The sequence below is a fragment of the Sturnus vulgaris genome, chromosome 1, assembly GCF_052056855.1.
Source record: "Sturnus vulgaris isolate bStuVul1 chromosome 1, bStuVul1.hap1, whole genome shotgun sequence".
Taxonomy (NCBI): Eukaryota; Metazoa; Chordata; class Aves; order Passeriformes; family Sturnidae; genus Sturnus; species Sturnus vulgaris.
This window is the reverse complement of record NC_142243.1, coordinates 101,453,534-101,474,912: the sequence shown is the minus strand read 5'-3', so window position 1 is coordinate 101,474,912 and position 21,379 is coordinate 101,453,534. Positions and strand designations below refer to the sequence as shown.

The window sequence follows — 21,379 nt, the reverse complement described above, 5'->3', positions numbered from 1 at the left end:
CTGTGGAAGATAATAATCTTTCAGATCAGATAAACTTAGAATTTATAAAGTTGGAAAATACCTCTAAGATCATCAAATCCAACCAATAACCTGACACCACTGTGTTCACCACTAAACCGTATCTCCAGGTGCAACATAGAATGACAGAATATCCTGAGCTGGAAGGGACCCACAAGGATTATTGATACAGATCCATGCACTGTTTGAACACATCCAGGGGTGGTGACTGCACCACTTTCTTTGCAGCCTGTTTTGATGCCTGACCACCCTTTCAGAGAAGAATTTCTTTCTTAATCCCAATCTAAACCTCCCCTGGTGCAACTTGAGGTCATTTTCTCTGGTCCTGTCACTTGTTTTTTGGGAGAAGCAACCAATCCCCACCTCCTTTAAGGCAGTTGTAGAAAGGGATGAGGTCTCCTCTGAGCCTCCTTTTCTCCAACAACCTCAGCTCCCTCAGCCACGCTTCATAGGATTTACTTACTCTTCACGAACTTCATTGCCATTCCTTGTTCTAATTATATCTGATGTTGAAACTGGCAAAATCAATAACAAAAGACAATAATAATTAATAACAATTTAATTTAGATATATAAACACAATTTATCATTTGATAGACAGATCTCAGTTTACATAAAGAACTGTTAAAAGCCAAAAGCATTTAAGGGATTTTAAAATATCCTGAGGTCACGTGTCTCCTCTTGGAATCTTAAGCCAATTGCTAAAACCAATAAGGAAGAAAAAAATCATGTCAAAGATGAGGTGATTTTGTTGTTATTTCCTGAGTGTTTTCTTGACTATGAAAGCATATTAGTTTCAAGTTTATGAATATTTTTAATTCATTTGTGTTATCTCTGTCTTATAATCTTATATTTTCTCGCTTTATTTATACACTCAACTCTTGAGAAAGGTAATCAGCAGGCAATAGGTTTCATCTCATTTTTCAGTGAATATCACCTTGCTGTCTAATTTATATTTTCGTATAAATTAAAATACTTTGTACCCCAACTATAACATTAATTTTAACAAAAATATGCCCACAGTCGTATACATGAGTGTGGGGCTTTTTTTCCTACAGTGAAGAGATAATTTTGTCTCAAAATACATAGCAGAACATTGCGTTTAATTCTGAATAAAGACCAGATCAAAACGACACATAAGTTAAACTAACAAATTTAACCTCTTCAGGCTGACCTCAGTGGTTTGAATCAGCCAAAGCCACAGATTAAAAAAAAAAAATAATAAATAAAAAAAATAGAAAACATGTGCATATTAAAAAAATGGAAAAATAAATGTTTTATTTCTTAAATCTGTTCTTTTAGTCATGGGACTGTTGACAACTAGATCACTCACATTCAGGGCTGCCAACAGATATACTTAGCCGAAGGCAAACTTTTACCACTTACATTTCTTATTGCCAGAAGAGTAAAAGCCCATACTGACAAATTTAACAGGAACCAGCATTTTTTTTTTCTTAAGAAAAATGTTATTATATCCAGTGTTCTGAAAGCAAAATTATAATTGCTTTTCTAAACATCATATACATTAAAAAAATGTCACTGTCTTGGAAATTTTCTTGTTTTGCTTATTTGAAAATTTCCATCTCACTTGGTCCTGTCATTCCTTCACAACACTGTCTACATTTCAATTTGGCTGCTTTAGCAAAAAAAAAAAAGATAAGTAAGATAAATTGTCACTAAATCTTTTCATTGTAGTAAACTAAATTGTTACAATACAATAATATATCAAAATACCAGAAAAGTAAAATGTTGGGGTTTTTTGGTTTAAAAGCTGCTTGTGTTTTCCTTCCTTACCACCTTTCTGTCTTTATTTGCTCTCTTGGAGGGTGAGCAGAGAGAAGAAAAACAAAAAATTGAGCAGGAAAGTGCAATATAGAAGCCGTATATTGAATATTTCTTAATCTTTAGCAATATATCACAGGCAAGCATTTTATACAGTTCCTTTGATCTTTCGAGATAAAAATCTCTAAATGTAAGATAGGATTACAAATCTCCTTAAGCACTTCTGTAAGACTTTTTGTAATTAATTTTAATTACTAACATTTTTCAAGACTATATTACCTGGAGAACTTTACCTATAACTTAATCTTCTAACACGAGACAAAGTGATACTTGGTTAAGATGATCATTCACAATAATGTTGGCCTTAGCTTTCAGTCCCTCAGCTTTCAGTTTATAGAACAGTAGAACTCAAGACTCGAGAGATTCAAGGCTTATCACTGTGATAGACTGTAGGCACAACCCATATATAAAACTAAATTTGTCAGTAATCTATGTATACTTGAGTTAATATTGTATTAGTTTATAGACAGTTTCTGTTTCTAATTTGATATTTAAATTGGCCTGCATATTTCTTCTCCTTGCAAATTCATACATTTAAAGCATGTTTTTCATTAACCATACACTTTGTAGTGATTATTAGAGCTGAATCCTCTTAAATTAAGATGGGTGGAGAGCTAAAGAGGGAGCTAAATTAAGAGGGGTGGAGAACAAAACTTTTGTGTTAGGAAATTATATCTCTCAAATCTAGGCAATGGATGGAGTAGAGGTTTAACAGAACAAGATATGGAAAAGTCTCACCAAAGAACAATTTCTAACTGGATGCTTGCACTGTAAGACAAAACTATTTTTCTTAGATTTCATGTGAAGATGCTGCTGTAAGAGTGAAGGGATCCTTATAGATACTTTCATACGTAAATGTGGTTGATTTCCTTTAGTTTCCCCTCCTGCACACAAAATTTCCATATATTATTCCCGTCCTCATTTAATCGTCACTGATATTTGAGTGATGGATTAAGTTACTAATATTTTATATTTTTAAAATGAACCTTGTAGCTGCTCATATTATCTTTCTGAAATGCATTAATGAATGAAGTTTCCACAGAATGGTTTTTATTCTGTGTCTCTTTTGTTCTGCCCTTTTCTTCTCATTCAAAAGAAATGCTAACCATCAATTTAGGTCAAGTTAAATAGTACAGAATGTATTTTTTGGCTTATCTATGACAGGATCTTGGATATTGGGAAAGTTCATCCTTTCATTTCTGCTGGGCATTCCTGTGCTTAAATATGATGGAAAGTCACTAAGAATAGAAAGAGAAAATTAGATTAAGCAGAATATATTACAGAGAGGATAATCTGAAGCAGTACAAAATTGTGCTGAGCACTTTGCTAAGTTGTTGAAAAATGTGAAGAAGTTAAACTTTAAAAGAAGGTGCTAAGAGAGAGAGTAAATATATTTTAATGTATAGATATCAACCTTTAATGTATAGATATCAGCCTTAGTATTTCTTTGGAAATTATGGAGATACTTAAGTCCCTGACAAAACCAGAGCACAGGTAATAAGCAGTGTCCTATTCCATTTCTGCAAAAAAAGTTGTACAACCAACACCGCCATAGCTTTAGTCACAATATGAAAAACGAAGTTTAAACTGGACTCAGGTTTCTCATTGTTATGTTCCCATTGAACATAAGCATTCAAAATAAAATTCAGTCCATTCAGTAGAAATCTTTCCTGTGAAATGGATATACTTTTCAGGCTAAATCAGAGCAGTTCCTTGCATATGTGTTAACTTTAGGGCTCTCAAGGGTATAGTTTGAATAGCTTCATTTACCAGTGGGGTCCTCATTACTGAGGGATTATGTAGAAGAGGTTTTTTTTTACATTAGACGTACTCCAGAAAGTGTGGGTTATCTTAGGGGCACGACATTTGTGACAATCCTGACCCTCAGATGTGTCCTTCATGGGCCTTCATCTGTTTATACCATTGTTGACAGTTAAACTTTGAAATACTAGTAAGTATGGCTTTGAGACTGTATGGAGAGGACCAGAAGAAAAATGTGCATTGTACTTTTAATAAGGGAGTATTTTAAATTATTTTTAAATATAATAAAAATCGGGGTCTTTAGATGAATGTCAGCTCTCTTTAGCAACCTCTTCTAGTTCATGCAGCCTATTTATGACATACAAGTACATCCACAAATACGGTTCCTGCTGTCATAACTGAAAGTGATTTGCACCACAAGTTTAATTCAAGACATCTGCCTGACACTCTGCCCAGACCAATGCTTTTATTTTTCCTCAATGCTCTTCAGTAATACTGTTGGAAATAGATGTGTATCTCTTTTTTTTTTTACTCTCTTATGTTGTATATAATAGTCTTAGGCGATTAATAGTGTTAGTTTTGAAGCTGTGGTTAATTTTTCTGACATTACAATAAAACATAGAATAACAAAAAATAGAGTAAAAATTTGTGAGAAGATTCTTGCAAACCAAACCATCCAAAATTACACCGATCCTATTGAAAACAAAAAACAGACAGATGCTTGACTTTCTACATATAAATGTGTTCTGGGTCCCAATTTCCATTTAATCCTGGGTAAGGACAATTGTCCTAATCAAGATAATCACAGGAATGTATAGAAAGATCTTAAATACATTCTTGCTTTTTATGGCCTCTTTAACGGCTGTTGACCTATAAGTAGTACTAAGACACTGATTTTCAGCATCTGCATGCTGCTGATGTTCATCTTCGTTTGGGACTACAGGAAAAAATCAGAAACACATCTTTCTTCGGATGTTATTTATAATCTGATGATTCAAACCCCTAATTATTTTAGCTTCCTTTCTGAAATAGATACAGATGAAGTCCAGATATTTAAACTTAAATAAAAACATGCTAACATTAATGACATAGAAGCTTCCATCTTGCCAAATTTTGTCACTTGAAGTGCTGAAGATACAAGATGTTTTCATTATTGAGAATGGCAGCCTTAAAGACAGAGAGATAATGTTTCATATAAAAGTGAGTAAACCACTACTTCTTAAATCAGTAACTGTTTTAGAGTGATTAAGTTTTTTGTGGCAGTCACTGTTGCTGTTGGAATATTCAGTGCCAGCAGTAATGTTATCCTGGTAAAAGAAATAACTACTTTTAGACCAGAAAGGAAAATTATGAGTCTTCATTTACTATGAAAAATATTTGGGGTTTTTTTGTTGTTGTTTTGTTTGTTTGTTTGTTTGTTTTTTGTTGTTGTTGGTTTTTTTTGTTGTGGTTTTTATTTTTGGTTTCAGAATGGGGTAGGCAGTTTTTGTAGTGCTCATTTAGACATGTTTCTTGCTCCAGGTATGGTCAGATGACACGCTAGTTACATCACTCTGCTGTTACAATCCCTTCTGTAAAGCAGGGGTTTTCTTGTGGAAGACACTGTTTATTTTAGGATATAAGAGAGGGGGGAAAGACAAGGTTGCTTCTAACGCTTATTAGTATTACTCACATTCTAAGAATAAAAAGGAGCATCTCATCCTGCAGCCTTCCCAGCATGATGCTGGAAGATACATATACTTCTTGTACACCTTATTGCAGTTTTTGTTAAGTTTTTGTGGAAAAAAAAACCAAAACAACAAAAAAACAAAAACATTTGTCTTTTAATCAATATCTGAGGAGGAAAAATTGCAAAATCTAAGCATATGAAAGACTCATCAAGAAATATATTTCCCGTAAAACTGTGGGACTTTATAATTTTTATTTGTGTATTGGGCCTTTTGCATTTTTCATCAGAAATATATGTAGAAATTACCTGATTTCTTTCATAGGAATGTGTTGATTGGTATGATTTTAGAATCTGAAGGTAGTGAACTGAAAAATCATGCTGTGCAAATTGCTGTCAATTGTCTGTGCCTTCTTTGTACCCACCTATGCAAGTCTTTCTAATCAGTGCATTTGTGGACAAATCTAGACACTACAGCAGCATCACACCTGGGTTCAGTTAATAAAAGATTTGGCAGGGTGTGCTAATTTGACCTCTCCTTACACACAGGTTACAGTGAAGAGCAGGAATAACCACATCTTTTTGATTTAATTCCTTTTAATTTTCATATTGAAATATCAGACTAGAAGCAATTTCTTTTCTTTCATTATAAAAAGGAAAAGTCTTAATTTATTCTTAGTTGAATTTCTAATTTCTTTTTTACATTCTTAAAGATTATGTTGCTGGTGTTTCAACATTACATTGCTTCAACATAAGTATGTAATCATAAATATAATTATGAACTTTTTCCATCAGATGTACCAGAAATTGGTAATTATATTTTTATTGAGACTTTACTTGGAGACTATTTTACTGACTTATTTATAAAATATTGAAAGGATAAATATTATGTAGGCATTCAGCAGAAAATAATATGTATGTCACACAAGGAGATCAATTGGGTTTGCCTTTTAACTTCTGTTGCTCATCTTGAAACTGCAGGAGTATCATACTCTTGCAAGTTCCATAACTTCTTTTAAAAGTCATAGACTAGTCTGGGTTGGAAGGGACATTTAAAGGCCATCTAGTCTAACATTCTCTCACAATGAGAAGGGATATCTTCAATTAGATCAATTGACTCAGAGCCCCACCCAAGCTGACCTTGAATCTTTCCAATGAGAAGGCATCCACTACCTCTCCAGGCACTCTGTTCCAGTGTTTCATCACTCTCAATATTGATTTTACTTTTTTTCTTAACCAGAAAACACTGAAATTCTAGTATCATGTGACAATAACTTCTAGAAGAAGAATCTTCAAATTTAGAGCCTATTTTTATAATCTTCTCTACTGTTGTTGACAATCAGTAGTAGTTGTGCCAAACTCGGGCTTTTTGAAGTATATTTATATATAATAAGCAATCCATTTTCAGGTACTATATGTTAATTTTCACTAAAGAGTGTAACGAACAACAGAAAGTGAAGCTTATATTTACTGAGAATCTTTAAGCATGAAAGTAATTTTACCACAACTTTGCTTACCACATATTTGCTACTGCAAAATATGCTGAAAAGTATTAATAGGCCAACATGTCAAAGGTAATACATAGTTATTTCCTGTTTCACTTCAAATAAGCAAAGAAGTTCAATCAGCAGCATATAGCTGTACAAGACAAATCGTCTACATTTATCTGTTGTCACTGTTTGCACTTGTGAATCAAATTAACTTGCACAGGCAAAGTCAGAACTGAACATGAACAAGCTGAGCAAAGTATTAGCCCGAGATAATCTTCTTCCTGTTAGGCTTTATCACTGTGCCAGAATAAAACTAAGTTGTTGTTTTTTGGTTTGTTTGTTTTTTTTTTAAATCTTTGCTGTTTGATATTGCTTTTAAGTTTTATGATCTGTTTTAAAGTTACTTAGCTAGGAGTGAGGTGTTACATACATAGATAGTTTTATTCAGTAAATCATGCCTGCATGTAGCCTTTTCAGGTGGATTGGCTCTGGCAGGACGCTAGGTGCCAACCAAAGCCAATGTATCCCTTCCTTTTCAACTGGACAGGGAACAGAAGGTGCAATGAAAGGCTCGTGAGTTAAGGACAGGGAGAGATCACTCAGCAATTGCCATCAGGGTAAAAGTATCAGGGAAATTATTTTACTTTCTTACTGACCAAATCTGAATAGGATGATAAGAAGTGAAACAAAATTTCGAAAACACCTTCTCCCCCACCTCTGCCTTCGTCTCAGGATTAACTTTATTCTTCAATTCTTCTCCCAGGCAGTACAGGGAGACATGAAATTAAATTAAACCAATTAACTATTTATATCTTCACAGGTTTGCTTTTTCTGCTATATAACTTTGGACTTTGCTAATGCTTCTGTAGAGATGAGTTTCAAAATCATATGACTTTTTGCCTCTATTTTCTACTTCTTCATTCTTGTGTGGAAATCGTGTGGAATAGTATGAACTAGTAAGATTAAAAATTACTTCCATCAATAAAAAAGAACTGGCATATGTATGTGGTTTTTAGAATACTTGAGGAAGCCTAGTTTCAAAAGGTTACAATTTTAGTGCTTCATATCCCTCCCTATTTTCCAATTTCAATAGTAGGAATGTTCTGTTTTATTGCCATTTGTATTTGAAGTGCTTTATTGTTTTTGGCTTGAATGATAATTTCTTATATCTGCTAAGGAAATTGCATCAATACAGTAAATATTGTAAACTTCCATGTTTTGAGAAAGACTTGCCCTAACTTTCCTCTGAGACAAATTATTTAATCTTCTTCATTGGCTCAGTGATCCTGAAAAGGATCAGGTCTCTTCCTTTGTGACCCCCAAAGGGGATGAGTCTTGACATTTAAAAATTCAAAATTTGGCTTTCATGTTCTCTCAGTGTTTCTCTATGGATCTTGGGAAAAGCAGGTCAGGCATGCTGCCAGAGTTCAAATGTACTCAAAGTGAAGGGAGTCTATCCCACCCTAATCAAGAGTGCAACAGCACAACTGACAACTAAGGCCATACATGAAAACATATGCTCTAGATTATTGATGCTGTCTATAGGCTTTATCATATTTTCTCAGTACAATTTTCTTACAAAAATAATGACCAGAGTTGCTCGTCATTCTCTTGAGGAGCATATATGAATGTTCTTAGTATGAACTAAGAATTGTTTACATACATGGGGACTTCTAGGCAGACAATTCAGCTCTACATGTGAAGGTCATGTGTTAGCAAACTTGCAAACTGGCAACATCTGTTGTGTAGTTATTGCAATGACACAGCATCAAATTAAATGGTCAAATGAAACTAAAAAATAAGAGTATATTTGCAAAAGTAGCATAGTAACTTCCCAATTTTACAGTAATTTTCTAGTTAAATTTGTATGCATATTTAACAATGGTATAAAATCCAGACTCCTCCAAGAATTGCTGGTTACAACAGAATGCAACAGAATAGAAGGTTTTTTATAGCTTTACTATTAGTCTATTATACATAATTCTTTTTTGTTCCTTTTTTTCTTTAAAAGTACAGTTTTCCCTCCCAAAAGGTATTTAAATGACAATTCCAGGAGTACTAGTTCCTTCACATGTTATAGTGACACTTTTTTCTTTGTGTTTACTGATTTTTGAATGATAAATTTTCTGTTGCTTATCTTCACTTGAGAAGACATTTTCAGATGTGACCAAATTTACTTCCCTTCCTTTCAGACAAAATAGATGTGCATCAATTTCTTTAGAAACCACGAATTTTTCTAAATATGGGCAATAGAAGAGCTTTCTTGGATGCACTCAGAGAATGTAGCAAGTGAAGAATGGTTGAAAATGAATGGGAAATCTCATGAATGGATTGAAATATGAGTAGTTAGAAGCTTAAGTTACGATATTTATATAACTTGATTTTTTAACTGTGAAGTGATTTCCCTCAGTAGGGGTAATGGAATGTAACCAGAGAGTATTCTAGTGGGAGATGGGATCTATTTAATTGCTAAAGAAGCCATGCAAGATGCATAAAGTAGCTGTTGCCTTATTTTATTGTTTGGATTTGGGTTTAGTTGGGCTGGGGGGGTTCTTGTGTGTGTGTTTGCTCTTAATTTGACGCAGACTTGTGGTTTTGTTTTGTTGTGGCGTTAGGTTTGGTTTGGGTTTTTTTGCTTGTTTGGGGTTGTTTTGTGTGGAGTCATATTTTTCGCCTTGGATTTTGGGGTATTTTTGCTTTGGTTTGCAGCTTTTGTTTGTTTGGTTTGGGTTGGGTTTTTAGCAGAAATGTATAGAGAGATTTTTTTCACCTATTTTACTTATGTCTTTCAGAAGAAATGTATTTTGTCTCCTGGCAATGTAATAGATTTTTTGAGTCACAGAAGAGTGGGAGGATTTGCTAGTTCATTTCCCTAAAATAATTAAAACTAAAAAATTAATTGAAAGTCCTAGTGTCAGACAAGCAAAGAGTCATGCAGCTATAGCTACTATTCATTATGGAAAGACTACTTGCTATGGTGATGCTAAAAGTATTGGGATATTAGTAGGGAAGTAGAGATATGTCCCTTAAAGCTAAAGGAAGTCTGGCTTTTCAGTCTGAGATTGTGACACAGGAGTTGTCAGTATTCTGTACATTATGAGGGTTTTTTTTTTTAATAGGAAATATTTGGCTTTTCACAGCTATGGCAAATCATCTTATCTGTGTCTAACTGTATCAGTTTTATGCCTTGAGGACCTGCCAATTAGGTAGCCTGTGATATCAGGTTTCTGACAGTGTCATGCTTTGTCATGTTGGTTACAAAAAGCTGGAGTTTGTATTCCAGAAAGAAATATTTCTTACCTTACATTTTAATATTTAACCATAAATTTTAGTGCAGAAATAGCTTTTCAAAGTTTTGGGTATATTTTCCTAGCTTTCCTTACCTTGGTCTTTTCACCTCTCTGATAATCTAGAATACTGCAGTTTTTCATAATAACTTCCAAGAGCCCCTGGCTAATTGCAGAGCTAATTATGAAAGTACGTGTACTTTCAAAGCTATATCATCCACCTGAGTGAAAAACTAGTCTTATTTTAGGCTATTTAAAACTTAGGAGGGATAGCAGAAGTAAGTAGTAGCAGAAGAATCCAACCAATTTGGTTGAGTGCTAGGACCTGTACTTGAGTACTGTGATTCAAATAACTAATTTCATCGTATACATAATATCTGGGGGACTGGGGTCACAATTTAAGTTTAGAAGGGGAGGGGGAAATCAAAACTGAACAAATAATGCTTAGTGAAGAACAGTATAAGAAAAAGTTTTATTTTGTATAAATGATTTGTATTTAAAAGAAAAATGTGGTTTTAGTTTTGATAATGCCTGACCAATGGGAATGTTTTTCAAATTACTGTGGAGTGGCCTAAATGCTGTAAATAATCCAATTGGCCAAGTCCCAGTACAGTGCCGATGAGAAAAGGATGTAGGAAATTCTGTTGTTTACACATGTGTCTGTTACACTGAGAAGAAAGAGGAGCCCAGCAAACTCAGAGGGTAAGGGGTCTTAAGCTTGTGGGTTTAATGCTTAATTTCTAAAAATGTCTTCAGGGACAAAGTATGAGTTGCTATCATGCTGATGCTAAGGAGGAAAACTATCTGAAATGCCCAGCAAATGTACTGAAGATCAGAAAACAGTATCTGAAGTATGAGGCTAAGTTATATCTAGCTAGATTCTTCTCTTTTATGTTTTTTTTGTTACTATCACGTAGTATTGCTTCTAACATCCCATTAAACATAACTTATTTTTCAAGGGTAGTAGAATGCTTACTTACCATGACCAGGTAAGTTTTTAAATTTAAGTGACAGCTTGTTAAAAATTATTTCTTAGTTTTGATTAGAAATTTGTATAAATGCAGAAATTTCACAGATTATACAGATTAACTGCTGAAAACCTTTATAAAATTACTTTGTGAGATGCATATGTAATGGCATAAACTAGTAAAACTTTGGTACCTTTAAATGGGTGTGGTATTATGGACATGACTGTCATGAAAATCTTGTTATGAGTTTGCAGAAGTTCGTACTGCATATTTTTGTTGGAAAGCACTGTTTTCACAGTGTTTCTATTTTCATAAGTTATGCAACTCAATAATGAGTTGTATAATCCTAACTTCCTTCAGAAAATAACTGAAGATGGGATAAGAAAAATGTGTTCTTAGCTGTTTGGTATAATTCTAATGCGATGAAACATATTTTTTTGATACTATGATTTGTTGATGCTGGACAAATATATTCAGTCCGTCATTATTTTAAGAGCAAATATCAGAGATGGTGTGAGACACTGTGGATGATCCTTCAGCAATGAGAACCAAAGGTCAAATATCAAGAGCAATGTTTATGAGTTTAATAAGCAGATATAGCATATAGTACTAATGGGGTTCCTACTGACTATCCAGATAGCTGCATTTTGTTTGTATTAGTTCTCACTCATTCTTACAAACATTTTATGAAGCAGATTCTGCTATAAGTAATAATAAAGCTAGACTAGTTTTTAGTTTAGACTTCCTGCATTGTTAGAGAAGTTACTTTTGTGTTTCTGAATGTAATTTTTTGCACAATATAATGAAGATAAATGAATTTCCAAAATATATTGGGTATCATTAATGGAACTAGTCATATCACTTTCAGAGACATCTACAAAAAATTGAAATTGAAAAATGTGAAATTAGATGTCTGGGGGTATTTTTTTGTGTATTTGCCTGTAGCCCAGCTTTGAATTGAGGCCACTCTTTCACTTTCAGTATAAAATACTAATGGTAACCTCAGATAAATCTGAAAAACAAATCACTTGAAAATGAATGTGCTAAAGGAGCTGTTAATGAACAGGCTTAAATTTACTTCAACACAGGAGGGGTAGATATTGAAACCATTTGAAGTGTACAGATTTGATATTCATGGAAACATAGATTCATAGAGAAGTTTGGGTTGGAAGGGACCTTAAAGATGATCTAGTTCCAATCCCACCGCCATGGACAGGGAAGCCCCCCCCAGTACAGCAGGTTCCTTAAGGCCCCATCCAACCTGACCTTGAACACTTCTGGGGATAGGACATCCACAACTTCTTGGGGACCCTGTTCCAATGGCTCACCTAATCTATTCACTCCTATTCCCTTTTATGCAGTTTCCCTTTCGATGTAATGATCTTTAATTGGCTAGTTTATTGTGAAAATGATCCTTCCTGAACATCTTGATTCTCTGCTCATTATAATTAAGTAATCTAGTTCTGATTTACACTGGGTCAAATAAGATTGGGTTTTTCGCCAAGCTCATTTCTTGTTTAATGTTAATCACATTGCTGGAGGAATACCAGGGAGGTATTTTCATGGAATTTCCTATTAATTTTTTTTAATGCCATTTCAGTTGACCTGGATGTTTCTCTATAACTTTTTTAGACATCCATTTTTGCTAAAAGGGTGCCAATTTCCCTTCTGCCACGCTGAGTAGTCACCAATTATTCAAATAATTTCTTCTCTTTTAGTGGAACTACATATTGGTCTACAGTGGGCACTGAGAGAATAGACATGCTTCTCTATGCATTTAAGTGACATCTAGGATACAACAGATGATATTTTGTGATTTACTTTATTTGACCTCTCTAGTAACTATGGAATCCACGTTAAAGTCACAATGTGAATTATTCCTTTGTTCATTTCCCTCAAGGATGATTTAGTGGAGTTGGGGTCGTCATGGGATAATATCTTACGGCATTAAATCACACAAACATTAAATTACAGTCCTTGAGATATTGAAAGACGTGAGATGGTGTTAAAATACTGGATTGTTGAGGGAAAAGAAGAACAATTATATACAAATGTCCAAGTAGCAACCTTTTTGTAAGGAACATTCTTAAAAAATTAGTTATAGAAGATACAGCTTCTAAAACTGTTCTGATAAAACCAAAAACACTTCCTCACAACAGAATTGTTAATTCTGTTATTATACTCTGATACTATATCAGAGTAGTTGAACCAGCCAAATACTCTGACCCAGAGAAAACAAAATACTCATGAGTGTTCTTGTCTACTTATGTGGGTGGAAAAATCACTTGTTTCTAGACTCTGAGTGGCGTTTTGAAGAAAAATTGTTTTGTGTCCTAATAAGCATTGGAATGTTTTATGTCTTGGTCTGAAACAAATCATCAGATATTTGTGATTAATTTTCCCTCTCCCAGTGTTATGAAATTTCTTTTAAAAAGAGGTCATGTTTTGAACAGGAAAGCATCATAAATGATTTCAACTGTAACAAGACAATTCTTGATCTCTCATATCATAAAGCATATGGTTTTAAGATACTGTTAAGGGTTTTAAAAGTCTGAAGAATTTCTCAGAGTATAAGCAGGGATTAGAAACTTAACTTTTTCCGGGATATGCCATTACATCTTCACACTTTATTGAAAATAAAATAAAAGAAAGAAAATAAAAAACTGAAAAAGCCACACCAAAAACAAATTTACTCTAAACAAAACACAACCCCCCCCCCAACTCAGTAGGTGGGTTTTTTCTAGTAAGAAAAAAAAGCCTGTAAATGAAAGTGAAGCTATCCAGTTCAAGCTCACTTTCCAAATGAATAACCTAGAAGAAGTTAGAATTGAGGTACAAACTCTAGAAAATAAACTTGTGATGATTTTGTCTAAATCATGAAGCTTCTCTTAAGTGGCCTCTACTGTTTGAACATGTTTTAGCATTGATCTGACCTAATTCTTGTTCAGTAAAGTGGTTTTCAGAATGGGTAGTCTGTCTTTTTTTTTTAACTTTCTTTTGAGGCTGAAAGAAGGCCAGCTGACCTGACCTGTAGCCCAATCTAAAAATGTGGTAAAAATCCCACAGATCTATTAAGTTGTGTTTGGGAGTAGCTGAGCCTCCTCAACTATATTCAATAAGAAGCTACAGTGGCTCTCACAAAGAGGCGAATTTGGCTTTTGAACATAAGTAAATGAATCATGAAATAGTAGAATAATATCATGAATAGCTGAGAAAGAAATTTAACCCTTGAGAATCGGGCTTGATACAATGGTCTTTTGTCCTAATCATGTGCTATAATCTTATTTGTAGTTTATCTGCAAATATTTTTGTTTCATGTAGCTTAAATTGTTTCAGTAATACCTTGCATGAAAATCACCAGCTGAATAAAACATTTTTGGTTTTCTTGTCTTCTTTGACTTTTAACTTACAGCTGGCTTTAATGCTTGTAAAGACTCTAAGAACAATTATGACTTACATACTCAAAGGCAGGTCTAAACTTGTGGATGATGTATACCTTGGGTATTATTTCCCTACATTTCTACAGTCTTTCCTCTTTCTGAATAGTTCAGAGGAAATCCATGCAAGATACTCCTCTGTGTCATGTTAAAGGGCAGCCTGTCAGTACCAGCAAGACAGTGCATGTGTGCTCTGGCTGAGCTCATATCCTGCAATAGCACACTGACAACTCAGATCGAGCTGACTCTTTTGGGATTCTTTATTGTGACTGACTACTGGTTCTCATGTAACCAAGCTGAATGGTGTAAGAAGATACCTACTTATCCTACTTGTTCCCAGGAAAGGGAATGACCCTATTATCACTGCAGTTCATTTCAGTGTGGGTTAAAAAATGTTTGTCATGCTAAACACTCACTGAAACGCACTTACTCTGCTTTCTGTCTAAACAGAGGAGGAAGACTCACGCACTTGGTTATTTTTAGTCATAGCTGTGGAATTGCTGAAAAATAAATCAACCAAATAAATAAACAAACAACCCCCGCCCCCCCCAAAATAAAAACAACAACAAAAAAACCAGATACCATTATAATGTGATTAAGAGCAAATTTCATTGTGCCTGCAGAGCAAGACGCCTATAGGTATTTCCGTAAATCACAGGAAGAGTTCACTTGTATCTTTAGCTATAAACATTAAAAAAGATAGTTTCAGTGTAGTGAACTAGTATTAACTAATATGAACCCTATTCTTCTGAAACAACTACCTGTTTGAAGTTTGAATAACAGATTACTAAATCTGTTCTAAAGAGATATTGTTCTAAAGAAATCTCTCTATGCTATTCAGAAGATACCTATTAGACCAGACGTTTAACTGATATGAGTTATTTTGTATTAATTAATCATTGCCTTATTTTAAATTCACTCTGAATCTGTTCTCAATTGAAGTTATTATTAATATGCTGATTCATAACCTGGTTTTCCTAATAATAATTCAGACAATATATTCCATAGAGATTACAGATACATAGAATCACTGAGATTAGATTGGAATTTAGGGGACTTGGCTACTTGTTTAACTCAGAAGTTTACACTAAGTTTTGTAAACTTGTTTGTAAGTTTTTTACTCTGACAGGATGTAAAACTTAGAGAGTTCATACTTACCCTAACTAGGATATATATTTTGCCTCTTTTTTTCATTGATCATATGCTAATAAAAAATGATAATCAAAGGGGAGCTAGCCAAACAAGCTGTCTCAGAAGCCACAGCTACCAACTTTAGTTGGGTTATGACTGATTGGTTTAGTTTCTTCTTAGTTCTTTTTGAGATTGGCTGGGAAAGTTGTTGGTGTCACACACAGTCCCTTCCCTCCCTGCATAATCAGATTATACTATATGTTTTTTCAAGTGTAGTGGCTGAGGAATGAGTATCAGCACTACAGACTGGAATGTATAAAAAATATGGGTGAAATGTTATGAAAGTTTGCAATCAAACAAAACATTCTTGGGGAAATGAAATTACTGTAAATTATCTTTAAAGCAGTACTTCAGAGCTTCTTTTGGCTTTATGAGGTAGTAAATGACAACATCTCTATGTACAAATATTTATTTTACCCATATTTAACCCTAAGGATTTGAATACAACTTCAAAGATGTGAAGAAACATCAGCTTGTTGCTGTAAAAGGCTTTGAAAGATACTGCAATGATATGTAATCACTTGTATTACCCAGTAGGCCTAAATCAGGGTAAGAATATAATTCTGGTTCTCATCTGAAGAAATAGTATCCAAACTCTTTAGAGTTTACTAAAATTGGCAGCCAAAAAAAAAAAAAAACAAAAAACCAAAAAACCCCAAAAACAAACAAAAACAAGAAAGTGAAAGAAAGAGTAACATTTGTTTAGTCTTTACATTTATAGTAGTCTGTGACTACCTTCCAAGTTGTCTTTTTTATGAATGCATATGTTTATAGTATGTGTATATAGTAGGTACAGTGTGTATATAGTCTGTATAATGTTATACAAGATATATTGTATGTATGTGTTAAAAAGTAATTGAAATGGTGAATAAGATTTTACTTTCAATGCTTATTTAGACATGGAGAGAAAATGGTAAAAGGGAAAAAGGAAAAGCTGTACATAAGACCACAGCAAAGTAGATCAGATTCTTTTTTTGGTGCATCCTTTTTCAGAGAGAATTATAGAATTTAATTTTGAGCAGGCTATAAGACCACACCCAAACCCTTCCCCCCAACAACAACAATAATGTAAAATATGCTGTGAAAGAAATCTTGTCCTAAATTACTGCTTTTAATTATTGACACCTTTTGTCTTAGTGTAACTTAATTGAAAAAACTCACTTTACCTAGACATGTTTTTATTCTGTGGAAGGAAATAATCAATCACTCAGTTTTTAAAAGCTTTGAGCCATGACAGCTATACCAGTCCTGTGGTTAAATTCTCCTATTGACATGGAAAGTTTCATGATATTTTACAAAAGCAACTCAGACATTGAGAGAAATACATAATACCTCATGGTTAGATGAACCATGGTATAGGTAATCATTTCAATAAAAACATCAGTCCAAATGTAAAATTTTGTGAAACTTCATGAAGAAGTAAATGTTTCCTGCAAGAGACTTATTGTTCCTGTCACCAACGTATTTTTTCTGGATTGTTTCCACGTGTGCTTAGAACTGACCTTCAGCCTGGGAAGTATCTGGGAATGCTTGATTATCTCATTCACCCCTTTCCTTCGTACACAGTATTCTCATATTTACAGTTTCTGTTGGCAGAATAGATTTGAGGGGTAAAGCCTTTTTTCTTCTTTTTCCATGTTCCTTACCGCTAGTTCCTGACAACAGTGCAGAATTGCTGTTTTTAAGGCAGTTCAGTGTTGTCACAAAAGGGGCTTTTTTCTTGTGGCTCTTCCCTACAAACATGGTGTTTTGTGACCCATTTGGCTATAAGTTGCATATTCTGAGATTCATAATTTGTGATCTTAATTTTGTCTCATTTCCTGGATGTTGTGGCAACATTGTTAAAACTGGGAGAAACAGGCTTCTCAGAAATTACACTGCTCAGAGAATCATGATAGGGGGGACCTTTGAGATCATCCCCATTGTTCAGAGCATCATAGTAGGAGTTCTACATGGCATGCCTTTGTTTCACAAGAATTCCTGTCACACTGGAGTTTTTATTTTCTCTAAAATGAATGGGATGACTTACACCTGGAATTTTAAATATTACTTCAAAGGATTGAAATAGATTATGGAGGATAGCAAATGAGGATAAACTGGCAACGTGATTAGAGTGGCCAGCATAAGGGCCAGTTAGGGTTACCTCATGGGGTTGTTTTTTTTTTTGTTTTTTGGGATATTTTAAAGATATAAATTATATATATACAATTTTACTCTACATGCCTTCATGTGAATTATTAAAACCTTCAGGAGAAGAAAACTACTATTAATAATAGAAAGGATTCCTCCTCTGGAGTCAGAGAATTTTGGTTATCACAATGGGTACTGGAATATCAAGAAGCAGTATGCTTAATCCTGTTGCACAGTGTAAAATGCTTTTTCAGCAGTATGGTGATCACTTTATTTTCCTTTGGTTTTTGGATAGTCTACTAAAATAGAAAAAAAATTAAGGCGTTCCTGAGTCCTTTCACTTACTGCTTCCTCTGTGGTTTGTTGTCTTTCAGTCACTATCTTTACTGCTCATCCTTTACCTCTTTTGGGAATTAAGCTACACATGGACAACTAATATAATGATGCACTTTCTGGGGTTACTTCAGAAACGCCTTGTGTGTCACAATGTTTTATATTGTAGTAAAATGCAATTTTCCCTGCAGAACTACCATTTTCCTGAAGTTATTTTCTCGTTTTTAACTTTTTAGGCCTGATAGAGTAGATGGCAAATTTTGTTTACGGCATTTTTAATAGAAGGCCAAGCTGAAACTTGGGTGTCTGGTTTTGCCTTCCCTCTCTGTCATAGTATCCCATCTCATGATCTAGTGTTGATAACTCAGAAGTGAGATCAGACTCCAGTTTTACATAGATTTTACTATCAGGGGCTCACTTACGTTTGGTCCTACACCTTTTCTACCTCTGGAGTTTTTTAGTGTCTCCTGAGATTAAATTTATTCTTTTTTTTTTCCCAAGGCAAAAGTGTCTGTACCATAAAGAAACAATGAGAAAAATAGTGATACTCTGACTTTCTAAGATTATAAATTTTAAATTTGGTCAGACTTATAAGAAGTGTGGAACACTACTTATCACTTCTCTCTTTACTATTTCCTCTCAAACCTCTCAAATAATTTGGGTTTATGTTTTTTAGGTCTATTTTTTTTTTTTTTTTTTTTAGTGAAGCATTTGAATCTTTATCCTGTTCTTTAGGAACCTTGACAATTAAAGAATTTGGAAACACGTTATAGAGGTTGCATAATTTTAGTCTTCTGTATTAGGACATTAATGAATTGACACTGTGATTTCATTTTATCTCAAAGAGACACTTGACACATCGTACTATCCAAATTGATGTCTTAAGAGGAAACATTTTTTTCAAACATTTTTAAGATTTCCTAATTGGACAAAAAAGCACAAAACAACAACTACAACACCTCTCTGAAACAAAATCTAACAAACCCCAAAACACTTCTCTTTGTGAAGTTAAAAACATAACTTTACACTTTTTCATTTTCATAGCATAACTGTTTTCAGTTATTGGACATGAGAAGGAAATAAAACAGGTTTTGGAGATAAATTAGATCTTTATTGATGTTTTTATGTTAAAAGGAAACTAGAGAAGTATGACTAGAGGGAAAAATTATCACATAACTCCTAATAGGAAGTAAACAATTAGCATTATTTGTCTCTTCAGGACATTTTTTGGCTGATTTTTAGTTTTGACATGTGTAAGGAATACAATTTTTGGAAACAACATAGCTTAAAATATACCATATGGTTTAATATCGTTAATATTTTTTATAGCTGATGAAAAAAAAAACCAGAATCATCTTTGGCTGTGCATTAAAAAGTCTTGAAAGCACTATCTTTTAATTTTCAAGAAGTAGGATAATCTTTACATGATGTCAGTCTGTTTGGATCTCTGAAATTTACAGCACCATGTACTTTGTAAATTAAACTTTATTTTATGAGCTTATGAGCTCATTAAGAAAAACAAACCATAAGAAAAATATCTTCTGCCTGAAACACCACCAAAGCATAAAGATATCAAACAATGGTGGAATCATCTTTGTGCAGACTAGTCAAACACATGAACTCACTAATTCATTATTTCCCTAATTCACAAGTTGTCTTATTTACAAGTTCTCTAAATTGTATTTTTTCTGTGAACAAACTAGTTACCAATGCCAGTCTCATTCTTTCTCCTCTGTCGAGGAGTGAATGACCCCCATACCACACTGAAAAGCACAGAGGCTCATCAGTCAGCCTGCTGTTGGAGCTTCTACAAAAATGTTGGGGATAAGCTTAGGCATTTACACTTTCCAGCTCAGAAGTTTGGTCTGTAGCACTTCCAGGAGTTAGTGTAACCTGAAGAAACTGCCAGGTGGTTGCTTTTTGGAAATGCAGAAGTTGTTGGCTGCAGGTAATATCAGCCCTTATCTCTTTCTATCCACTGGGTTCTATGTACAGACTGCTCTCCCATTGACCACTCACATTGGCACTGCTCCCAGCATATGTCAGACTCTATTGACTATTGTAATATTTTTACTTTTCTTTCCTCTTAGAGTTTTCCAAGTCATTCTAGTTATCTTAGCTTCAGTGCCTCGTAATATTTAGAAATTTATTTGGTAGGATTTTAGTATCAATTTACTTCAGTTCTTATACCAATTTCACCCAATAGATTTTGAATAATATTTCTTTAGCCTCCATGTCCTTTTGGCCCATGGCTTTGTAGCTGTCATCATAGAGATGGTCACTGCAATCAGTAAGGTTTTCATTCCATGCAGGAGTGTATACATTGGTTATGTTCAATGTATGTTCATTGTGATTAATTTTAGAGCCATAATCATAGGCTCTTGCACATAATGCAACTGCATTAAGTGAAGGGCACTTTTACAAAGAAGTAGGCTGGATTGTTTTTAAGATACACAGCCATGAGCAATGTTAACTTTATTTTGTCCATTTACATTGATTTGCACAGTGATTATTAGGAGTGTTTATGAAATAGTTGCTGTGTATTTTCTCATTGTGTACATATGATGTAAGTATTCTGGGACACTAGTGTATGATTAGTTTCCTTACATGCCTGTAGTGCCCCTTTCACTCTGTTGTTGTCACAGCCATGTACAGCTTTATGTCCAGTGTTGACTACATGTAGGTAATTTCAGGTTAATTATAGATCTTAGTGTAGCATTATCACCCACTGTCAATACATGTCCTTGTGATGTTGCAGATGGTATTCCTTCTGTAACTAGTTTAAAAGTGGGTTGTCATGGATCTGACAACATCCGAGTTGTTCCAAAATGCAGGATGTGTTGTAGATAAGTTCTGGATATATTTTCCAATTATCAGTGTTGCCATGGTGATGCAAGAGGGTCACACTTCCTGCAAGAGAAGACACTCAGGTCGTGGACATAATCCAAACCTCAGCTGTTTTTAACTTGTTCCCTTTTTCATTGTAAAAGGAGAGGCACACGGATAGCTCTTGAGTTGTGTGTTTAACTGCAACGTGATTATATGGATTTCAGAAGGGTTTTATTTGTGTTTGAACAGGATTTGGGGCAGCTACTGATATGAATTCCTTATCTGTGGTTCTTCTTGTGGGAGTTTGTCACTTGTGTAGCCAACTTACAAGTTCTCACAGGTATGATTCCCACACGGTATTAATAGATCCACTTTTGTGTATGTGCTGGTTTAGTAGTTTATTCCATCGATTTACTGTCCCGCTGTTT

At 34.2% G+C, this 21,379-nt stretch overlaps 1 protein-coding gene across 2 annotated transcripts in view; it reads left to right on the top strand.

The window, feature by feature from the left end:
• Nucleotides 1–10,672: 10,672 nt before the first annotated feature.
• The window catches only part of CCDC102B (coiled-coil domain containing 102B), a 135,941-nt gene continuing 125,234 nt past the window's right edge, over nucleotides 10,673–21,379 (top strand). For both annotated transcript variants that reach the window (XM_014870904.2, XM_014870901.2), the window contains exon 1: nucleotides 10,673–10,765. The gene's annotated coding sequence lies outside the window, so the exon portion shown is untranslated. The remainder of the gene's footprint in view (nucleotides 10,766–21,379) is intronic.